The following is a 9,719-nucleotide window of genomic DNA, read 5'->3' on the forward strand; positions in this document are numbered from 1 at the left end:
GGGGATCTTAACCCTTGACTTGGTGTTATCAGCACCACAAATGAAGACAGCACCTCCATCAGGGCTCGTGCGGGTACAATGGGGAGGTGCAGACACCGTTTCTGGACTACATGCTCCATCCACAACACTACCACATGCACTGCTGTTCCTTTAGTAAAACATAAAGCTCACAAATTCTTTAGAATCCAGATTCCTTCTAGGATTTCCTCATTTCCTAAGTAAATCTTTGTTCAAATATTCATAATTTTCCTCTCAATGTAACATAAGCACAATGTCTTTTTCTTTGATCCAGAATCTTAAATACACTGCAATTTTGGTGGTTCTTTAGTCCAGTTTTTAAGTTTCAGATTTACAGAAAATTTGCAAAGATGGCATAGGGAATTCCTGTATACTTTTTACCCAGCTTCCCCACAGTACTTTTATCAAAACTATGATATTAACGTGGGTACAATGTTATTTTTTAATTAACAAGTAAAAACTGTATATATTTATGGTATACAACATATTTTGATACATGTATTGTGGACTGGCTAAATCAAGCTATTTAACATGGGCATTACCTCTCATATTTTGTGGAGACAACATGTAAAATCTAGCAATTTAAAGTGTACAATATGTTGTTATTAACTGTAGTTAACATGATGGAAGTTCAAGAGATCTATGGGACAATATTAACAAGATCACAAACTTTATTTTGGTTGATCCAGTTATATACCGGCCCCCCCTTTTTCAGTTCCAGGATCCAATCCAGGATCCCACATTGCATTCATTTATTTATTTTTAATTGACACATTGTAATTGTACATATTTATGGAATACAATTTGATATTTCGATACATTTGCATGTTGTATGATGATAAAATCAGGGTTTATTTTATTTATTTATTTATTTATTTTTCCAAAATTTATTTATTTTTTTTAAAATTTCATTTTGTCGATATACAGTGTGGTTGATTATAGTGGTCCATCACCAAAACCTCCCTCCCTCTTCCCTCTCCCCCCTCCCACCCAACAATGTCCTTTCTGTATGCTTATCGTGTCAACTTCAAAGAATTGTAAATCAGGGTATTTAATGTATCCATCACCTGACAAGGGGTTAATATCAGGAATATTGAATGCAGTATTTCTTCATTCCTTTATCAACTATGCTTTGAACACCTATTTCAGGCCACATACTGCTCTTCATCCAGGGATTTAGTAGAGGGTGACGTGCACCCAATCCCTGCCTCATGGAGCCTCTGGTATCCCAACGGAGCTGGGCACATGCAGAGGACCACATGCTGCTGTTATTTCTCATGACCATGACTCTTTTGTCCTACTCATGCTGCATAAAACTGTATTATCTTATTTAGTTTCTGCAGTAAACCATCTTTCACACAAACTGGGACAATGTGAGGCACCTGTCATCCTGTACCTGTGCAGGTGCAATTTATTTATTCTTAAATACAGCAGTCATTTCCCTTTTGTCTTGTGGGTTACACCTCAGCATTCTAATCTGTTGAAATCCTTTAAATATTGCTTATGCCATTTCTTTCTTTCTTTTTTTTTTTGTCTTTTTTTCATGTCCGGCAATGGATCGCAACCCTCAGTGTCGCGCCCATACCGAACCGGGACCAGCAACAGGATCACAACCCTCGGTGTTGCACCCGCACCTCGCCCAGCCAGTGAGCGGGAACCGGTCTGTATGTGGGATCCGAACCCTCGGCGGGAGCGCCACCACGCTCCCAAGCGGCGCACTGTAGCAGTGCGCCACCGGGCCGGCCCCTATGCCATTTCTTTTATTTGCCATTTCTCCCAGTTTAGAGTTATCTGCAATGCTGACAAGCATGACTTTTAAGGTTTTTAAATTAATTGTTAATTTTTTTTTAAAACATGAAGGACAAAGCAATAAACAGTACCCTATGGGATACCACGCTAGTTTAAAGAGCCTCAATAAAATACTTGAATTAATGAATATGTACTTTTCTCTGAAATTTTTTAAAAATCTGCTTTTCTTTCTTTTTTTTTTTTTTTAAAGATGACCGGTAAGGGGATCTTAACCCTTGACTTGGTGTTATCAGCACCACACTCTCCCAAGTGAGCTATGGGCTGGACCCAAAAATCTGCTTTTCTAAAGTCTCATTTGCTATTCTCCAAATCAATTGATCACTTTTTCCAAAGGGTCCTTGGTATTTCAATGTACCTAGTCTGATTGTAATTAGAGTCATACATAATGAGAGAAACATATTTTAAAAAATACAATGATGTACATATATCAACCCAAGTATCTGTTGTTTGGAGGACTGTCCAAATTACCAAACCTCCACTAATCCTCACCTGCAAGCCTTTAGAAAGGGAAATTGGGTCATTTGAATGCAATGTCCTGTTTACCTTCTGTCATGTCAAAAAGGATAATCATTAATAAAAATAGTCTAAGGTCAACAAAGACATTTGCTAAACCATTTTGTTGGTAATTTTAAAGCCCTAAGGCCAGTCAGGAAGATCCTATTTTTATGCTCATTGTTGAGAGACTCAGGTAACAACAGGAAACAAATCCCACTGAATGATATCAGACAACCCCAGACAATGGGCTGTCTGGCCACTGCCGCAGAGCTTCTGGCTGAGTCTGCAGGGAATTAGGGGTCTCCTCCTAACACGGAGCAACTTCCGGTTCCAGGTGCTCCACAGAGGGAAATTAGAGCCAGATCAAGAAGGCCTTTGATTTACGAAGGGAGCTCACGTTCAGTGAAGTAAAACAGGGAAGTGAAAACAGCGCCTGCTTGTACTGACCCTGGGCCCTGGGGCTGGGATGTGTGTGTTACACAGCACTTGTGTGCACACTCCTCACTGGCACAGACCTGTCTGCCCAGTATTTCTGCAGCATGCAGTTGGTCAGGTAAGATTCTGAAACCAAACATTGTTTGTCATCTTGCTGTTTGCAGGGGCTGACGGATTTATTTTATTATCTAAATTAAAAGCCCTCTATGTCTTCAAAGAAGTTAATGGACCCCTCCCACACTGCTGTGTGTGGCAGTGGATTTGGTTTAGTTGGCTGGGAGAGCAAACAGTCTGGAAATACTTAGAGAAATTAGATGTGCAAATATATACCTGACAGCCCAGCATTCCCCACTCCTGGGAATACGGCCCAGAGAAACTCATTTCTAGGTTCATCAGGACACATGCAGAAGAACATTCGTTGCAGAATCCTATGTAATAAAAGGGAAGCAACCTAGGGGTCCATCCCTCGGGGAGTAGAAAAGCAAACTGTTGAAGAGAGGCAGGCCATGGAGTTCTTAGACAGCCAGAAGCAGTGGACTTAAGGTGCATACAATAATATGAACAGATCTTGAAAACATGATATTGAACAATAAAACTTTAAAAATTGTGAGAGATCTAGAACAGTGCTACGCAATACAAGGGTTCAAAATTTCATGTAAAATAATTAAAAGATAATACAATTCTTTCCATGGACTTTTTGAAGTAGCCTCATATGTGGTCTACTGGCCAACAGCCTCAGCATCAGCAGGGAACCTGTTCCAAATGTAGGATCTAGGCTGGCTGGTTAGTTCAGTTGGTTAGAGCATGGTGTTGATAACTTAATGTCAAGGGTTCGGATCCCCATTCCAGCCAGCCACCAAATGTAAGATCTTGGGCGCCACGCAGACCTGCCAAATCAGAGTCTCTAGGGATGGGACCCAGGAATCTGTGTTTTCTTCAGGCGATTCCAATGCAGCTAAAGTATTTTAAGTGCATACATAAACAACTCTCTGTATTTTTCAAAGGTAGGTTCATAACCAAGACAATACTACATTGTAGTGAGTGCTGTTGGGGAGAAGCATGGAACAGGAATACAGAACAGAGATGAAGTGGGGAAATCCAATAAAAATAAACACAAGAGTGAGGCATGGCCCAGACAGATGACAGTGAGTGATAAACTGAATGACGTGAGTAACTTCATTCTTTAACCAATGTCAAAAACGTTTGTCTGGCTCAGAAAATCCCAAAAGAAAACTGAAGGGAGAATTAGGACTTCACACCCAGAGGAAATGTTTTTTGCCCCCTACTTTAAGTCCACTGACTCTGCTCCAGCAACATATAAGAATTATACACCAATGACCAAGTGGGATTTATTCCAAGAATACAAGGTTGGCAACATATGAAAATCTTTCAATGTAATATACCACATGAAGAGAAGAAAGGGGAAAAAAACCACATGATCATCTCAATAGACACAGGAAAAGAATTTGACAAAATTCAATACCCTTTCATCATAAAAACACTCAGCTAACTAGGACTAGAAGGGAACCACCTAAACCTGATAAAGGGCATCTACAAAAAAAGCTATACAGCTAACATTACACTTATTGGTAGAAGACAGAATACCTTTTTCTTTCTATCTTTTTTTTTTATAAGGATGACCGGTAAGGGGATCTCAACCCTTGGCTTGGTGTTGTCAACACCACGCTCAGCTAGTGAGCTAACCGGCCATCCCTATATAGGATCCGAACCCGTGGCCTTGATGTTATCAGCACCACACTCTCCCGAGTGAGCCACGGGCCGGCCCCAGAATACTTTTTTCTAAAATCAGGAACAAGATAAGAATGTCTACTCTCAGCACTTCTATTCAACATTCTACTAATCAACAAGCTAATTAGGCAAGAAAACGAAATAAAAGGCATCCAGATTGAAAAGGAAGAAGAGAACTATATGTCATCTTTTGCACATGTATAAAATCATAAAATATCCACTAGAAGTTATTAAAATCAATAAACAAGTTCAGCAAGGTTGCAGGATACAAAGTCAATATACAAAAATCAGTTGTGTTTCTATATACTAACAATGAATACTCTGAAAATGAAATTAATTTTAAAAATTCATAATAATAGTATCAAAAAGAATAAAATGCTTGGGAATAAATTTAACAAAAGTACAAGACTACTACATCTAAATTACAAAACACTGCTGAAAGAAATTAATGAACACCTAAATAAGTGGAAAGACATCCCATGCCCATGGATTAGAAGACAGTATTGTTAAGATAGCAATACTCCCCAAATTGATCTACAGATTCGATGCAGTTCTTATCAAAGGTCTAGCTGGCTTTTTTTTTTTTGCAGAAATCGACAAGCTGATCTTAAAAATCATATGAATATGTTGATTAGCTCAATTTGGCCGTAACACAATGTATACATATTTCAAAACATCATGTTGTACATAATAAATATATACTATTTTATTTGTCAATTTAAAAATTAATTTTTAAAAATTAAAGCCCACAGTAAAGAGAAAAGCTAAAATATAATAAATAAAAAGCATATGGAAATTCAAGGGTCCCAGAATAACCACAACAATTTTGAAAAGGAAGAACTAAGTTAGAGGACTCATATTTCCCTATTTTAAGACTTACTACAGGGCCGAGCCTGTGGCGCACTCGGGAGAGTGCGGCGCTGGGAGTGCAGCAATGCTCCCGCCGCGGGTTCGGATCCTATATAGGGATGACCGGTATGCTCACTGGCTGAGCGCAGTGCAGCCGGTCTCAAAAAGGACAAAAAAAAAAAAAAAAAAAAAGACTTACTACAGAGCTACAGTAATAAAGAAAGTATGATACTGATGTAAGGATAGGCATATAAATCAATAGAATAGAACTGAGAGTCCAGAGATAAACCCATACACCTATTTATTTTTGACAAAGGTGCCAAGAACATTCAATGACGACAGAAGTCTTTTCAATAAATGGTGCTGGAACAACTGGATAACCACATGCAAAAGAATGAAGTTGGACCCCTTTTCCATGCCATATATAAAACTTCACTCAAAATAAATCAAGACCTAAATGTAAGCGCTAAACTATAAAACTCTTAAAGGAACACATAGGTTAAATCCTTACGACGTTGGATTAGGCAATGGTTTCTTAGATATGACACCAAAAGAACAAGCAACAAAAGAAAAGTAGGCAAATAGGACTTCATCAAAATTGAAAACTTTTGTCCTTCAAAGACACATCAAGAAAGTGAAAAAAACCCACTGAATGGAGAAAATGTTTGTAAATCATGTTTCTAACAAGGACTTGTATCTAGGATATAAAACTCTTAGAACTCAGTAATAAAAATATAAATAATCCAATTAAACATGAGTAAAGAATCTGAATACGCATTTCTCCAAGAAGATATACAAATGGCTAATAAGCACATGAAAAGATGTTCAACACCATTAGTCATCAGGGAAATATAAATCAAAACCATAATGAGGTACCACTTCATACCCTCTAGGATGGCTACAATTAAAACAACAGATAATAACAGGTGTTGACAAGGAAGTAGAGAGATTGGAACCCTCAATGATGTGGCCACTTAAAAAAAAAATCTGGCAGTTCCTCAAAATGTTAAACATAGAGCTACCACACAACCCAGCAATTTCACTCCTAGGTGTGTAGTTAAGAGAATTAAAAACATACGTCCACAAAAAAACCTGTACACAAATATTCATAGCAGCATTATTCATAACAGCCAGAAAGTGGCTATTTGGACAACCCAAATGTCCATCAACTGATGAATATAGTATATCCATACAGTGGAATATTATTTAGCCATAAAAGGAAATAAAGTACTTATACATGTTACAACGTGAATGAACTTTAAGAACATTATGCTAAATGAAATAAGCCAGATACAAAAGGCCCCATATGGTGGGATTCCATTTATATGAACTGTCCAAAATACGCAAATCCACAGAGACAGAAAGCAGATAGAAGGCTGCCAGTAGCTGGGGGTAGGGGCAAGAGGAATGACCATTGATGGGTGTGGGGTTTCCACATAGGGTAACCAATCTTCTCGATTTGCCTGAGACTGAGGGATTTCTTTGGGACGTGGTAGGACTTTCAGTGCTAAAGCTAGGACAGTTCCAGGCAAACCAGGATGAATTGGTCACCTTATTCCATATCTGTAAAGGAATGTGTTAGATTAGGTTGCCTCTATGGTCTCTTCTAACTCACAAATTCCTTGATATTTGTGGGAAAAACAACAGCAAAAACACACATGCTCAAAAACAAAAACAAGAAAAGCCTGTTTTTCTTTCCTTGTCTGGTAAATGATACTCCCCGGGCAAGCTTTCTGTCCACACCTCTTGGCCATTCCTGGGGTACCACAGCTAGCAGCAGCAGGGCTCCCTGGTTGTAGGAGAAGCACAGGTACCATGCATCTAAACCAATACCCCCACTCAGTCTCTAATCCCAAGCCCATTAAATCAGAATCTCGGGGGTGGGCCCCAGGCCATATGTACTTTGGGCGGGGGGAGTGGCTGTCCAGTTAGGGGATGCGAACCCTTGACCTTGCTGTTAGAAGACCGTGCTCTACCGACTGAGCTAACCAGCTAGCCCATGAGTACGTCTAAAAAGCCGCCCAGGTGATTCAGATGTGCAGCCAGGTGTGAGTACCAGGGCAGCTGCCCAGCCTCCCTTTCCCTTTACTTCCAGCCTGTGCCAGCTTCTCCAGTTGACTGGACCACGTGTTGCTGGGAAATCTGAGCTGAGCCAGAGTCTCTCTCAGGAATTTGAACTAACACATTCTGGGGGAGGCTTGAGGAAGGCTGGAGAGGCCATGGCAGATCACAGGCCAGGGGTGTCGGGAGGAGCAGAGGTTGAGGAGGACCAAGGAAAAGAGAGAACAGAGACACAGCAAACCTCCCAGAAGCTGGTCCTGCCCTGCTTCCATTCCAGGGCTTTCTGGATTCTAGTCTTCTGTACTTTTATAATAAATCCTCTTTTTCTTAGCAGTGGAATAGATGGTATTTTCCAAAGATGGCTACCACAGTATCTCCAACCCCCATGCTCTCCTCTGTGTGACCGGGAGGTGGCACATAATTCCTCTCCCCTCGAATCTGGGCTGACCCTATGCTGTAGTCAACAGAATGTAGTGAAAGTAACACTACGTGCCTTCCAAGGTTAGGTCAGAAAAGCCTGGCAGTTTCCTGTGGGTCTCTCGGGACACCCACTCCAGGAAACCTGAGCTACTGTGTAAGAAATCTGACTACCCTGAGACCACCATCTGAAAAGGTCATGTGTAGGTTCTCCAACCGACAGGCCCAGCTGAGTCCAGCCATCTAATCATCCCAACCAAGGCACCAGATGGGTGAGGGAAGCCACCTCGGGCCCTCCGGACTGGCCCATCCACCAGCTGAGTACCACTGAGCGACCTCAGCCAACACCATGAGCAGAATGGCCCAGCCTGAGCCCGGCCCACATTCCTGACCCATGGAGTCTGTGAAATATAATAAAATGGTTGTTGCTTAATCAAGTAAGTTTTGGGGTAGTTTGTTATACAAAAACTGGGAAAGGTAGTCTAAGAAAATCTGTATTCCTTGTCATCAAAAGAGCCTGACCAGCGTGCCTGACTCTCTCTCAGGGTCTGTCCTCATTTCTAACTCGCTCTTGGTTTCGTTTCACCAGGCGCCCAACCAACAACATCCCACCACCAACAGGTAAACTGGAACTGTGGATAGGAATTGCCTTTCACGGTCAGAAGGTTCGGAAAAGCATACAGTGCAATTATAAAGTATTAAGAGAAAATATAAGCAATATTTTTAAATATGGTAAAATGATGAGCCATTAGGGAAAAACGATGGCAGTGAAATGGCTACTTCGAATGCCAGGCCAAGTACGGTGCCCTCATCAAGCCATCAGCTGGGATGGTGGGTGACTTCCCAGAGGACTACAGTCAGACAAGATGTGACGCCCAAGGAATCCCCCACTCCAGGTCCTAGCCCTCTTCCCCAGACACCACTTTAATTTTATTCACCTTTCCCTTGCCATTGATTTTTCGAGACTCATGCATTAAATTCACCAGAAACCTGGGGTGGGTGTGAATTTAACCGGCCATCCCTATATGGGATCCAAACCCATGGCCTTGGTGTTATCAGCACCACACTCTCCCAAGTGAGCCACAGGCCGGCCCAGGATTTCCTTCTTTTTAAAGGTTAAATAATATTCCACTCTATGTACATACCACATTCTGTTTATCCATTCATTTGTCAACACACACTTGGATTGCTGCCACTTTTTGACTAGTATGACTATATTGCTGTGGATATTGGTATACAAATTTGAGTCCTTGCTTTCAGTTTTGGGGGTACATGCCCAGAAGTGGAACTGCTGGATCATATGGTAATTTTAATTTTTTGAGGAACTACTATACTGTTTTCTACAGAGGATGCACCATTTTATATTTTCACCAGCAATGCACAACGGTTCCAATTTTTCCACATCTTTGCCAACATTTGTTATTATCTGGGTTGTAAGAAAAAAGTAACCTTCTTAATGAGTGTGAAGTGGTGTCTTATTGTGGTTTTGACTTGCATTTCTCTAATGATTAGTGAGGTTGAACATTTTTTCATGTGCTTATTGGCCATTTTTATATCTTTGGAGAAATGTCTGTTCGGATCCTTTGCCCATTTTTTTTTTTTGTCCTTTTTGAGACCGGCCACACCGCGCTCAGCCAGTGAGTGCTGTGAGCGCACCAGTCATCCCTATATAGGATCCGAACTTGCGGCAGGAGCGCTACTGCGCTCCCAGCGGCGCACTCTCCCAAGTGCGCCACGGGCTCGGCCCATGCCCATTTTTAAAATCCAGTTGTTTGTTTTCTTTTGTGGTTGAGTTATAGGAGTACTTTACATATTCTGAATATTAATCCCTTATCAGTTATATGACTTACAAATATTTTCTGCCATACTGTGGGCTATCTATAAGC

This window comes from Galeopterus variegatus, unplaced genomic scaffold (genome assembly GCF_000696425.1).
Source record: "Galeopterus variegatus unplaced genomic scaffold, G_variegatus-3.0.2 Scaffold99, whole genome shotgun sequence".
NCBI lineage: Eukaryota > Metazoa > Chordata > Mammalia > Dermoptera > Cynocephalidae > Galeopterus > Galeopterus variegatus.